At 45.3% G+C, this 15,578-nt stretch overlaps 1 protein-coding gene across 1 annotated transcript in view; it reads right to left on the bottom strand.

The window, feature by feature from the left end:
• PRELID2 (PRELI domain containing 2) overlaps positions 1–15,578 on the bottom strand; it is a 161,330-nt gene that overhangs the window by 35,091 nt on the left and 110,661 nt on the right. The gene's annotated exons all lie outside the window — the stretch shown is intronic.

Here is a 15,578-nt window from a genome sequence, read left to right on the forward strand (position 1 = left end):
GCCGGTTTTTGGCCCGATAAAAAGTCCAGTTTACAATGTGTGCAAAAAGTGTTAAGACTTGTCCATGTTGCAGCTCTGCAGATTTGGTACACAGAGGCCCTTGTTCACTCTGCTTATGATGCAGCTATTGCTCCAGTAGAATGGGCACTAATGTTGTTTGGAGGAGATTTCACTTCTGCAGTATCGGTCGGACTGATTACTGACCTAAACCATCTTGCCAAGGAAGCTTTTGACATCTTCTTTCCTTTATTATTTCCAGCAAACTGAGCGGACAGATTGGAATCTGTTAACTTCTTGTGGACTCTAGATATTGGAGAACGGTCCTTCTGACATCTAGAGAATGAAACACGAGATCTTGACTATCTTCATGATTTTGGCAAAAGGAAGGCAAGACGATTTCTTGACTCATATTGATTGTTGTTACCGCTTTAGGTAAGAAGGCGGGATCTAACCGTAAGATAATGCAGTCCTCCCAGACCTTTGATAGATATGGGAAATACAAACTTTCTCCATCTTGCTGTGTTCATAGCCTCCAGAAAAGCGGTCTTTAACCCTTTCACGACATGCGCCGTACTATTACAGTGCATGCCGTGTCACCCCCTTTGATGTGGGCTCCGGCGGTGAGCCCACATCAAAGTCACGACATGTCAGCTGTTTTGTACAGCTGACATGTGCGCGCAATAGCGGCGGGTGAAATCGCTATTCACCCGCCGCTATTAACCTGCTAAATGCCGCTGTCAAACACAGACAGCGGTATTTAACTGCCACTTCCGGCCGGGCGGCCGGAAATTCGGCGATGCATCAGGAAGGTAACCATAGAGGTCCTTGAGACCTCTATGGTTACTGATGCCGGCCTGCTGTGAGCGCCCCCTGTGGTCGGCGCTCACAGCACACCTGCATTTCAGCTACATAGCAGCGATCTGATGATCGCTGCTATGTAGCAGAGCCGATCAGGCTATGCCAGCTTCTAGCCTTCCATGGAGGCTATTGAAGCATGGCACAAGTAAAAAAAAATGGTTTTAAAAATATGAAAAAAATATAAATATAAAAGTTTAAATCACCCCCCTTTCCTAAATAAAACAATTAAAAAAAAAACCTACACGTATTTGGTATTGCCGCGTTCAGAATCACCCGATCAATAAAAAAAAAAAAGCATTAACCTGATCGCTAAACAGCGTAGCGAGAAAAAAATCCGAAACGCCAGAATTACGTTTTTTTGGTCGCCGTGACATTGCATTAAAATGCAATAACGGGCAATCAAAAGAACGTATCTGCACCGAAATGGTATAGTTAAAAACGTCAGCTCGGCACGCAAAAAATAAGCCCTCACCCGACCCCAGATCACGAAAAATGGAGACGCTTCGGGTATCGGAAATTTTTTTAAAGCAAAGTTTTGAATTTTTTTTCACCACTGGGATAAAAAATAACCTAGACATGTTAGATGTCTATGAACTCGTAATGACCTAGAGAATCACAATGGTTGGTTAGTTTTAGCATTTAATGAACCTAGCAAAAAAGCCAAAACAAAAAACAAGTGTGGGATTGCACTTTTTTTGCAATTTCACCGCACTTGGAATTTTTTCCCCGTTTGTTTTCTAGTAAAAGACATGGTAAAACCAATGGTGTCGTTCAAAAGTACAACTCGTCCCGCAAAAATTAAGCTCTCACATGACCATATTGACGGAAAAATAAAAAAGTTATGGCTCTGGGAAGGAGGGAAGTGAAAAATGAAAACGCAAAAACGAAAAAGGGCCGCGACTTGAAGGGGTTAAGGAAAGATTTTATTTCCGAGTCTTCTAGAGGCTCAAAATGTGGTTTAACCCTCCGTCACATACAATATCGGTTCTAACGAGTTCACATACAATGTGACTGTCAGGCGCAGGCTAGAAAAATACCTATAAAATCTAATGTTTGCAATTTCAGTGCTCTAAAAGTGATCAGTGACCTTCATAGGGATGTAATAAGAGAGACTACACATAATCAGGTGCAAAAAAAACCATTTACTCAATATAAAAGTAATAACTTTGATATACACAAATTTCAAAACTCCTGAGAAGCACACTTTCATTTGTAAGAAAATCTGCCTTATTTATATGAAATATCCACAAACCATTCTCTATCCATTCATAAAACAAGCTAAATAAACAATAGTAATGACTAAAAACATTACATACCAACCTTATAAAGTGTGATGTGTTCGGGACCAATGAGCCTGAGAAGCCAGCACAGCTATATCTTCCTTCCAGAAGCTCTGCAGACCAACTGTGGTATCAGGTTTCACACAGCAGCTAGAGCCAGGAGACTATCTAGAGCAGTGTTTTTCAACTAGTGTGCCGCGACACATGGTCGGGTGTGCCGCGGGGAACGGGAGTCAGCTGTTCTCTGTGCCGACTGTCAAGCTGACAGCCGGCACAGAGAAGCTGCAGCGCGCCGGCTCCCGGAGATCAATTGTACTCGCAGACATCTACCAGCTGCGAGTACAATTGAGGCTCTGACCGCTGGGTCAGAGCGACGCCAGCAGCGTGATCAAGTCATGTGATCACGCTGCTGACGTCACTATCCGGCGCGCAGGAGACAGAAGACACTTGGTGGTAAGTGCTCCTGTGCTGTGGAGCTGAAGACACCGAAGATTCAGCGTGGGGTGGGTTTATGGGGAGTATGTGGGGGGATTTATTAAGTGTGTGGGGGGGATTTATTCAGTGTGTGGGGGGGATTTATTCAGTGTGTGGGGGGGATTTATTCAGTGTGTGGGGGGGATTTATTCAGTGTGTGGGGGGGATTTATTCAGTGTGTACGTGGGGGGGCTGGAATTTATTTAGCATGTGTGGGGCAGGGTGCATTTATTCTGTGGAAGGGGATGGATTTATTCTATCGGAAGGGCAGTGGATATATTCTGTGGGGGTGAGTGGGGAGATGGGGGTGGACACAGTAGCGAGGGGAAAAATGTGTGCTGACAGTACTGGGAGCAACGGTGATGGGATGTGTGAGGACAGTATGGGGAGTCGGGGGAATGTGTGAGGAGGAAATATGGAGAGAGCAAAGGGGTATGTTAGCAGGGGGGGGATGTACAGGAGGAGGCTAATAGAAATGTGTGCAGACAGTATGGGGGGATGAAAGTGTGAGTGGACACATAATAGATACTGAGTAGTGTGAGGGTGACAGCCAGGAGGAGACAGTATGCCAAGTAGGAGGAGTGTAATGAAGGGGCACAGTAGAGAGACTGGGCTCTCTATGAGGGACACCGTATGAGAAGGCAGTGTGAAGTATGGAAAAGAGAGAGAGGGTAGTGTGGATGGCATGTACCATAAGAGGGACAGTGAGGGTCATATGTGCTGGGAATAAAGTGAGGGGCAATTATTTACTCAGGGGCTCAGCCTAGGGCAGATATTGTTATTCCGGAGCATTATAATAACACTGCTATCTTTAAGGGTGGTGTGTCGGGATGTGCTGCAGAAGACAGGAGAAGATGAAAGTCTGCAGAAACGAGCTCTGCCGGTGGATGAGAAGAGTCATCATGGCATCTGGACAAGGTGAAGATGAAAAGAAAGAGGCGACTCCACAAACAACGTCATCTATCAGGTACCTGGATGTAAATGTGTTTTTTTTGTGATACTAATTCTCATTTTTGTTAGGAACATTAAAGGGGATGTCCAAGGTTGTGATGAGTCTGCAGTCATACTATGTGACTGCAGACTTCTGAATTCTCACAGTGCACACTGCTATCATAATTCTCTGATGTTGGTGATTTACATACATGTGGTCACGTGCTGACTAGACATGTGTGGCCTCATTCAATGAAAATGAATTGACTGAGGCCGGACACGTCTAGTTAGAATGTGGCCAGAAGTATCCAAATCACATACTTGTGCTGTCATGACCGTCCATTCTGGCCACCGGCAAGGGAGAATCCTGAAAGTGTGCAGTGCTTGCGCTGTGAGAATTCAGAAGCCTGCAGTCACATAGAATGACTGCAGACTTTCATCTCAAACCTGAACGCACCATTTTGGGCCATTTTGGTTGGTGGTGTGCCTCGGGATTTTTTAAGTATAAAAAGTGTGCCGCGGCTCAAAAAAGGTTGAAAATCACTGATCTAGAGGGAGGGGGTTTCCTGAAAATCTGGTGAGAAGGGAGAAATTAAAGTAAAAGATGTGCCTGTCAGGCCTATTGTATGTGACGGAGGGTTAAACACTAGGATGTTCAACACTAGATTCAGGTCCCATGGAGAGACAGAGACTAACTGTGGGTCTAATCATGCCTGTGGCGTTAATGAATCTCTCAATACAGGGATTGCTCGCTAATGGATAATCCATGAAGGCACTCAGAGCTGAATTTTGCACTTTCAAAGTGCTGGGTCTCAGGGCTTTTTGACATCCTGTTTGGAGAAAATCCAGTATTTTTTGGAATATTGGGGCTAGAGATATCCTCCATTGTTTCCTGGTATTGTGCACAAATCTTCTCCCAAATTTTTGTGCATATTGCCAACATCACTGGTTTCCTACTTCTCAGAATAGGTGATATGACGGAGTCTGAAATCCCTCTGGATCTCAAGATCTGCCTTTCAGGATCCAGGCAGACAATTGCAGTAACTTCACAGTTGGATGGAATATTGGTCCAAGAAAAAGAAGAGATAGTGTCTTACTGGTAAGAAGATGGGATCTTCTAAAGTCATCTTCTTTAGCAGGGAAAATTAGCTTACTGTATATACCCGAGTATAAGCCGAGATTTTCAGCCCAAAATTTTGGGCTGAAAGTGCCCCTCTCGGCTTATACTCGAGTCACGGTAGCGGTGGGGTCGGCGAGTGAGGGCGCTGAGGCATACTCACCTAGTCCCGGCGATCCTGGCGCTCCCCCTGCCGTCCCACGGTCTTCGGTGCTGCAGTTCTTCCCCTCTTCAGCGGTCACGTGGGACCGCTCATTAGAGAAATGAATAGGCGGCTCCACCTCCCATAGGGGTGGAGCCGCCTATTCATTTCTCTAATCAGCGGTGCCGGTGACCGCTGATAGAGGAAGAGGCTGCAGCACCGAAGACCAGCTGTGCGGGCAGGGGGAGCGTCAGGACCGCCAGGACTAGGTAAGTATGTAATATTCACCTGTCCACGTTCCAGCCGCCCGGCGCCGCTCCATCTTCACGGCGTCTCTGCGCTCTGACTGTGCAGGTCAGAGGGCGCGATGACGCATATAGTGTGCACGGCGCCCTCTGCCTGATCAGTCAGTGCGCAGAGACGCCGGGACCGGGCGCCGGAACGAGACGCCGGGAGCTGCAAGCAAGAGAAGCGAGTATGGCATTTTTTTTTTATTGCAGCAGCAGCAGCAATGGCAGAGCTTTCTATGGCACAGCTATGGGGCAGTACTGAACGGCACACAGCACTATATGGCAGCTATGGAGCAGTACTGAACGGCACACAGCACTATATGGCAGCTATGGGGCAGTACTGAACGGCACACAGCACTATATGGCAGCTATGGGGCAATACTGAACGGCACAGCACTATATGGCAGCTATGGGGCAGTACTGAACGGCACACAGCACTATATGGCAGCTATGGGGCAGTACTGAACGGCACACAGCACTATATGGCAGCTATGGGGCAGTACTGAACGGCACACAGCACTATATGGCAGCTATGGGGCAGTACTGAACGGCACACAGCACTATATGGCAGCTATGGGGCAGTACTGAACGGCACACAGCAGTATATGGCAGCACTGAACGGCACACAGCACTATATGGCAGCTATGGGGCAGTACTGAACGGCACACAGCACTATATGGCAGCTATGGGGCAGTACTGAACGGCACAGCACTATATGGCAGCTATGGGGCAGTACTGAACGGCACACAGCACTATATGGCAGCTATGGGGCAGTACTGAACGGCACAGCACTATATGGCAGCTATGGGGCAGTACTGAACGGCACACAGCACTATATGGCAGCTATGGGGCAGTACTGAACGGCACACAGCACTATATGGCAGCTATGGGGCAATACTGAACGGCGCAGAGCACTATATGGCAGCTATGGGGCAATACTGAACGGTGCAGAGCACTATATGGCAGCTATGGGGCAATAATGAACGGCGCAGAGCACTATATGGCAGCTATGGGGCAATATTGAACGGCGCAGAGCACTATATGGCACAGCTATGGGGCAATAATGAACGGTGCAGAGCACTATATGGCACATCTATGGGGCAATGATGAACGGTGCAGAGCACTATATGGCACAGCTTTATATGGCACATCTAGGGGGCAATAATGAACGGTGCAGAGCACTATATGACACATCTATGGGGCAATAATGAACAGTATGGAGCATTATATATGGCACAGCTTTATATGGAGCATCTTATGGGGCAATAATGAACGGTATGGAGCATCTATTTTTATTTTTGAAATTTACCAGTAGCTGCTGCATTTCCTACCCTAGGCTTATACTCGAGTCAATGAGTTTTCCCAGTTTTTTGTGGCAAAATTAGGGGGGTCGGCTTATACTCGGGTTGGCTTATACTCGAGTATATACGGGTATTTGGGACAAAATTGTAGTATCATTACTACTTTGGCCTGAACCGCCTGGATTTTCCGCAGTACTGCCGGAATTAGGGGCAATGATGGAAAAGCGTATGTCAAGTTCATGTCCCATCTCTAGGATAAGGCATCTATTCCTGTTGGGATGTCCCTCTAATTTAGGGAAAATAATTTTTGAGCTTTTTTCATTTCCACTTATAGCAAACAAATCTAGCTGAGCAATGCCTCACTTAAGGATTAAGAGATGGTATTTCTTCCAGTTCAGTTCCCATTCTGACTATTGAATTTCTTTTCACCCGAACACACGGGCCGCAAAACGTGCCACACACGTGCACATGGAGAACAGTGCACACTGTCCTCCGTGTGCACGGACGGCCACTGGGGAAGTAGCGCTACTGTAACCGCATTAATACCAACCGCATTAATAATCCTATAGTTGGTAAAAGGTTAAATAAACACCACACAGTAAGAATAAAGTCTTTTAATATAATCATACACCACACAGTTTTGCCATCTTTATTAGGCTGGCTTCACACTAGCGTACCGGAGTGCTCTGCCTACGCCTCCTGTGTACCTATCTTTATCATTGGGTACGCAGGGACGTATGCCGTTTGCGGATGCCTCCGCATGCGCCGTTTGGACGCTGCACTGAACGCAACATGTTGCATTTTGATGCGGTCGGCGCAGCGTCCAAACGGAGCATGCAGAGGCATTCACAAACCGCATAGTCCCTGCGTACCCAACGATGAAGATAGGTAGGCAGGGCACCACAGGACCCAACGAGGCGTAGGCGGAGCGTAGACGTGGTTTCAGGGAGGAAGTAAGCTGCCATCCGCAGCACTCCCGTACACTAGTGTGAAACCAGCCTTATACTGCTAATCCAAGCGACGCCCTCGATCTCCTGTAAAAAAAAAAAAATAAAAACAAACCAACAATATACCATATCTGTACGGAATTCAGTCCCACGGCATAATCCATATCCGGGGAATGTACAGTTTACAACCGGAGCGGTGCTAAGACTACTGGGGAATGAATGAGAAGCAGCGGGCACAGGCTCAGTAACGAGCAGTGATGTCACAGAGTCTGGGAAAATATTCTGAAAAGTTCCCACGCTCGAGGTCATATGAGGACATCCAGCAGAGGGCGCATCACTGCGAATGAAGGTAACTACAGGTCATTGACCTACTTTCCATTGATTTGCTGGGGTTTTACAGGCAGGAGCACAGCTGCATTATAGCAGAGCTCCTGCCTGTAAAAAAATTTAATCCCTTCAGATGGATTTACATCGTGGGACGTGACAGATACATCAGAAGGTATGAGATATTATGTTTTTTTTATTTTTCATTTGTTACAGAGCGAGGGTCTTCAGGTGGATTACCAGGATAATAAAAGATTCCAACAACCTGTGTTTTTATTTCATTAAAATGACTGGAATAATGTGTGTGTGTTTTTTAACCATTTCATACAATTGGATCAATAATGGATAGGTGTCATAATTCACGCCTCTCCATTATTAATCTGGCTTAATGTCACCTTACAATAGCAAGGTGACATTAACCCTTCATTACCCCATATCCCACTGCTACACGGGAGTGGGAAGAGAGTGGCCAAGTGCCAGAATAGGCGCATCTTCCAGATGTGCCTTTTCTGTGGTGGCTGGGGGCAGATGTTTTTAGCCAGGAGGGGGGCAACAACCATGGACCCTCTCCAGGCTATTAATATCTGCCCTCAGTCACTGGCTTTACTACTCTGGCGGAGAAAATTGCGCCAATTTTTTCCGCCATTTAACCCTTTAATTTAATAGCTAGAGCGCCCAAATTTTGCACACACACTACTAACATTAGTAATGTGGAATATGCAAAAAAAAAAATATATGAGATGGTTTACTGTATGTAAACCATGTCTCATATGTCGGGTTAAGGAAGGAGATGGCAAAAGCCGGCAATTGAATTACCGGCTTTAAAGCTATCTAGCGCTGTATTATATATGTATTACATATATACATATGTGACTCAATGAGAAAATAAATATATATATATATATATATATATATATATATATATATATATATATATATATATATATATATATATATATATATATATATATATATATATATATATATATACATATACACACACACACACACATATACATACATATACATACATACATACATACACAGTATATATGTTTAAGATTTTTTGAGAACATGGATCCATTATATGTCCGTATGTCGGTTTTGCAAGCCTGCGAGAAAATCTTGCAGTACGGATGCCATACGGATTACATACGGAGGATGCCATGCGCAAAATACGCTGACACACCCTGCCTATGGAGGAGATACGGACCACTATTTTGGGGACTTTTCTGCGTATTACGGACGTAATTTACGGACCGTATTTTTATACGCCGAGTGTGACGCCGGCCTATGAAGTAGGTGTAAATTTAAGACAGGTCCTCCCACTATTCTTCACCCAAATGTTGGTTCTTACCCAGTTTGTTTCCGTGCATGTTATCCGGTAGATTGATTCTCGCACTCGACCCGGCTAGTTTTCCACTCTGTCTGACCTCTTTGCTGATCCTGTGCTGCCTGCCCCCACCTCTGACCGTCTGACCATGGGTTGTCTTTGCCCTCCTGTACCGTGCCTCTGACTCTCCACATCAGCTGATGCAGACCCGGGGACTGCTCTGGAATGTCACCAGATGTCTACCTTTAGACAAGCCTAACCTCACAGTCAGAAGCTCTAGTGAGTACCAGGTAGTCTCTTAGTCATGTCCCTCCATGGTAAGCTAACAATGTCAGTTGTTTATGGTACATAGCCTTGTGTGGGCTTGATTGACCCATCGGTTCCAAGTTTACTCTACTCTTTACCACTTGAATGCCCTTCTAGATTTGAATCCTGGACGGTCTGTTTTCTTTTTTACCTAATGTACCTGCTAGCTATTCCCTGGCTATTCTTTTGTCATTGTCCTCAACTCTCTGGTTCTGACCCAGCTTGCAGACACATCTTTCCACAACCCAGAGACCTCCGCATAGATCCCTGTATAAGGTTAAAGGGAGAATACCAGATTGCCCCTTGGCCCTTATTAGAGGAGAGGATTATGTCACGCCTATCCATAGTTACCTTTGAGTTGACATATACATAACATCAATTCAATGGCAAAGTCATAATGACCCTTTAGGACGCAAAAAATAACCATTATTTTAGTTTTACACTACATATAAAGAGGCTTAACATTTTCTCTAAATCTATTCTAAATGTGTACATTATTAGTAAATCTATTACTAGACCATTACAAACACCCCAGTGTTACACCTGCAGCAAGCACCACACAATGATATGTACCACATTTTCAGCTAAATTCTTGTCCTGGAGGGGGTAGGACAATTTCTTTTTATTCCTAGTTGTGACATTTCTCCTGGTACTGCCAACGGGTATGTGCTTTATATAGGGGGACATTGCTAATATACTGTCCTGTTAGCTAAATGTCTCTCTCAAATAGACCTCCAGCTCTAGAGAAAGGCTGTCAGCTCTTGTAGACTTCATACCTCCGTGCAAAAAACAACTCAGCTGGCAAAACATTGTGACATTGTGAGCAGAGAAGAAAATACTATTGCTCTGTTTAATTTCAGAGGTCATCCTGTTACGGCTCATCACAAACGCGAAAACTTTTATTAGTATTAATAAAGCTGAAAATAATTGCATTTAATGAATCTAAGTGTTTTAAAAAGGTAGAGCTTTCAGTAGAACTGCTCCCTGCAAGTCTGAATACAACTATTGAAATATTGATCCCATATTAAGTAGTTTTTAGAAGCTGCTCATAAGTAACACTTTATTCATACCCATGAAGGGGCAATTTTCCTCCTGGAGCGCAGATTTCGCTAGAACAGTTTACAGAATCCGCCTCAAGTGACCCCATTTTGGAAATTATACCCCTCTGTGAATTTATCCATCGGTGTAGTGACGATTTTGACTTCATTGGAATTCTCCAGAAACCAGCAGCAGAGAATGTTGCCGAGTGAGAATTGGAAATGGTCATTGTAGTGACCAGTACATTGTAGTGACCAGTACATTACATTGTATTGGTCACTGCTTTGTACTGGTCCCTACAATTGTGCCCAGCTCCTGCTTCTGGAGACATGCACCCATAAATTAGGTGGGCTGTCATCACTATAGAAAATGTGAAACATGTGGATGCTAAATGGGGCTTAGATGGCAGAAAGTGTAGTAACCCAATTGGAGGTCTACTAGTAATAGCAATAAAGGGTTAAAAATTTACTTTTAAATGGGACTATTAAAATTGATAAAATACACAAACCAAAAAGGCAATGTGCATGGACAAAAACAAGATTTGGTATGGTAAATAATTCAAGATGCATCACGCTTTTCTTCTATCTAATATTATAGCAAGCAAATGTGTAGCAGTGAAACACGGGGTGTAGAATCTATGATAAGTGTACTCAATACAGCTGTACTCTTATTAGGCTATAATAGCATGTCATTGCCCAGCGTACAAAGTAATACTTCAGCAGTTCAGGGTGTCAACATGAACCATGGGTCATATGAAAACCTTACTATTTGCTAAATACACAGCAATTTCTTGAATGACATTCTTGGAGACACCAGCAGGAGCCAGCTCTATGGCAATCATGAGTCAGACAGTGCCCCATACAATGGCACACATAGGTAGAGCTATGTATAAACGAGACAAAATATTGAGAAGCTGCTAGCGAAAAATTACATATAAGGTCGAAATAAACCCCTTCATATTAATAGACATACGGTAATATAGATAATGGCAGCAATCAATCAAATAAATATGGTCTTGGTATAATGACAGATTTTTGCATATGACTAGTGAATTCTGCTCTAAAAAGGTGTCATTACATTGTTGACCAGATATGAAATTGGCATGTTATATTAAAGACAACAGTCTCACCCAGCGATAGTAGGAAGTATCAGGACACCTTTGGTTGTACTTCCTGTTGTGCTGGTGGCTGTCTCTCCTCAATAGTTCTATTAATGTGTGTTCTATTAATTTTAATAATAGTACCATTTCAAAATTTAATTTGAACCCTTTAGTGCCATTACTAGTAAATGTGCATTCGTCATATTGGGGCTCAGAAGGGATGGGGCACTTGGATTTGTTAACTCAAAATTTCTTTTGGGGGGTTGAGGAGCTATAGCGCTTTTCCAGAGCCTTTGTACTACCAGTAATGTGGCAGCCCCCTATATTTTCATTAAGGCTAGTTTCACATTTGCGTTTGAATCTGCAGCGTTTAATCCGCATCCGCAGGAAAAATGCATAGAAACACGTACAAACGCGGCTTTTTTTTTTTAGACGCATGCGGTTTCTAAAACGGCGCGTTTTCACGCTTTTCCATGCGTTTTGTCATGCGTTTGCGTTTTTTGTGCGCATGGTGGAAAATTTTACAGGAGAAAAAATATAGATAACCAGACACCGCCAATGGGACTACAGTGAGCGTGTATTATGGGATATCTATATATAGATCCTAGGACTGCTGAAATCTTAACAGTGTGCTACTGTATCCTGCGTCATGATGGATCTTCGCATGGAGAGCTTTTATTTCAACCTGGATTTAAGCATCAAGCTGTTTCTTGCCTGTGCGTTTGCTTGGGAGCAACAACGAAATCGCGAAAGACGGAGAAGGACACAGCGTAGGAGTTTTTGGCGACACCCCATTATCGAACTACGTGAGAGCCGTGGAGCCTATCACACGCTACATGGCGAGCTTAATGCCAACCCGGACAAATTCCCGGAATATACCAGGATGTCGCAAGACTCTTTTCGGGATTTGCTTGGTCGTGTCCAAGGAGCCATCCGGAGACAGGACACCCAGCTCCGTAGAGCAATTCCAGCAGAGGAACGTCTGCTGGTTACGTTAAGGTACGTAACAATTCTAAACAAATGCCAGTCATAATTTTGGTTGGTCTGACATGTATTCTTTGTATTTTCCTTTATGTCTTTAGCAGAACAACACCATAAATTGGATTGTAATTTATTTTTTATTTTATTACAGATTTCTGGCAACCAGAGAGAGCTCATCATCCCTCCACTTCCAATACCGGCTTGGAATTTCCACCCTGTCCGGAATAGTTGCAGACACCTGCTGGGCTTTGTGGAACATTCTCCAGGATGAATTTATCCCCCACCCACCGAGGACATGTGGATGGGAATTGCAGAGAAATTCTGGAGTGTGTGATTTCCCCAACTGTTTGGGTGCGGTGGATGGAAAGCACATCCGCATTATCAAACCAGCCAGAACAGGATCGGAGTACTTCAACTATAAAAAATATTTTTCTGATGTGCTCATGGCAATAGCAGATGCGGACTGTCGCTTCATCGCCATGGATATTGGAGCTTTTGGCCGTGGCAACGATTCCCAGACTTTCAAGAATTCGGATATGGGCCGACGTGTGTATGGCAAAAATTTTAATTTTCCACGGCTTCTCCCCAACACTGAAGGCTCACCGATGCCATTTGTTATGGTTGGGGATGAGGCCTTTCAGATGTGCGAAAACCTACTGAAGCCATATTCCAGTCGGGACTTGAACCACACTAAAAGGATCTTTAACTACAGACTGACCAGGGCCCGAAGAACAGTAGAGTGTACCTTTGGGATTCTAGTCTCAAAATGGCACATTCTTGCAACAGCTATTAATCTAAAAATGGACACAGTCGACGAGGTGGTCAAAACCTGTGTGGTTCTCCACAATTACATAATGGCTAAGGAACGACCCAACATTGAACTGGATGAACCTTTGTAAACCCATTGCCAGATTACCAGCATCACCCGCTGCGGTCAACTGCTGAAGTTGGCCACATGCGGGACCAATTTGCTGCCCTTTTTGATTCTGATATTGGACGTGTGGCATGGCAGGACAATGTTGTGTAAATGTCCGGTTGGGTTTTGGTATGTAACATAGTAACATAGTTAGTAAGGCCGAAAAAAGACATTTGTCCATCCAGTTCAGCCTATATTCCATTATAATAAATACCCAGATCTACGTCCTTCTACAGAACCTAATAATTGTATGATACAATATTGTTCTGCTCCAGGAAGACATACCAGTTATGTTTTAAATGTTACTAATATTTGTTGTTGATAAACTTTTTTTTTTGGCATCTTGACCGTGTCTTCTATGCATTTCCTCTACAAACCAGTTAGGTTGTTAGTGGTAAGGTTGTTGACGTCATTGCGTCCTGATTCTGTTCTGCAGTATCTATTGGACGCAGACTGAAGAGACGATGGCTGTTTAATACAAAACAGATCTATACTCATCGAGTCAGGCGTCAGAAATAATGAATTCATGATGCACATATAACAGCCTTATGAACTCACTATTTCTGATATGTCCAGGTGAGTATAGATATGCCTTGTATGACCTCCATCGTCCCTTCACTTTCTGTCAAATAGATTACATACACAGAAGAGAAAATGGAGGTTATACAAGGCAGTTCTCTACTCACCAGGTCAGGTGTCCTAACTAGTGAGTTTTTTGGACACATGACCTGTTGAGTATAGCTCTGCATTGTATTGCCGCCATTTTCTCTTCAGTCTGCAATACAAAGTCACAGAATAAGCAGAAGGAAGAGATTATGGAGAAAATACAAGTATACATTTTTTGGGCCACCTCATCTCTCTATACCAAAGACACACAAAGCTGCAGTGTTGTACTTGCTAACTACTGGAGCTATGAGGTGGCCAAAAAATAAAGTGTGCGGCGCAGTGTTTTATTTGGCGCACGGTGTGTGTTGCCGGCGGCGAACTACACAATTAACCGAACATTAGGGGCAAAAACATTGTTATTTATTTATAAACCAAACAAAAAAAAAAATAACTGTGCCTGCTTGGGGTAGAGTGCTGGAAACGGGGGGGGGGGGGGGGGGGTAGGAAGAGGGTATGTAGCTGTGAAGCTTGACTCACTGTGGACGACGCAGGGGTGGCAGGAGACACACTGGAAGGGTGAGACAAACCTGACATTACAGACACATTGGGAGGTGAGGGGGGAGGAATAGAAATAGTCCGCTGTTTTTTTCCTTCCCTTTTTGGGATCGGCGCTGTGGTCTGGGGAGCCTCGGCGGGCTCATTTCTTGCGGCCTGGTCATAGTGGCCGAACTGTCAGTGTCTTTGTCCCACTGCTGCATGGTTGCGGTTGGAAGGCCATGCTAGGGTCCTGCTGCTGCATTGTGGCACGAAAGGCCATGCCTGGGTCCTGCTGCATCATGGTGGTGGAGCGGAAGGCCATGCCAGGGTCCTGCTGCATCGTAGTGGCGGAGCGGAAGGCCATGCCAGGGTCCTGCTGCTGCATGGTGGGGTCAGTGGAGGAGGTCCAAGCAGGAGCAGCAGTTGTCATGGTGGTGGTGGTGGGCTGTCCAACAGCACTCAGCATGGTGGTCAGGGCCGCCATCAGGGCATTACAGCTGTGACTGGCATATGGGGCCTGGTGGGCAGAGGGGGCCCGCATCGGGCCCCGTCTCATCTGCTCACCGGGCCCCCCCTGCAGGTGCTGCGGCAGTGCGGCACGCTATTGACGTGCGGGCCCGCACGTCAATAGTTAACAGCCGCCAGCCAGTCAGAGGCTGGCAGCTGAGTAGGGCCGCAGTGCGCACTCGCCGGCGTCTGACGTCCTTGTCAGCCGCCGAGCCCGGCGAGTGCGTCTTCACCTGCGTGGAGCCTGGAGGGAGCTTCGCCCAGCGCAGGAGCACGGCCAGGTAAGAACTCTTTTTTTTTTTCTTTGAGAGCGGTGATCCAGGGGGGCCTGGGGCAGAATGCTGGACACCGGGGCATGATTGGAGACAGATGGGGAAGGACTGGAGACACTGGGGGCAGAATTGGAGACACTGGGGGCAGAATTGGAGACAGATCGTGCAGGATCATGGGGCAGGATGGATATGATGGAGACAGATGGGGCAGGATGGAGAGATCACATGGGGCAGAATGGATACTCATGAGGGCAGGATGGGAGAACATATGGCTGACGCCAGGAATGTGCCACACGGTGGCCAGGATGGGGAATATTATT

This window comes from Ranitomeya imitator, chromosome 4, assembly GCF_032444005.1.
Source record: "Ranitomeya imitator isolate aRanImi1 chromosome 4, aRanImi1.pri, whole genome shotgun sequence".
Classification (NCBI taxonomy): Eukaryota; Metazoa; Chordata; class Amphibia; order Anura; family Dendrobatidae; genus Ranitomeya; species Ranitomeya imitator.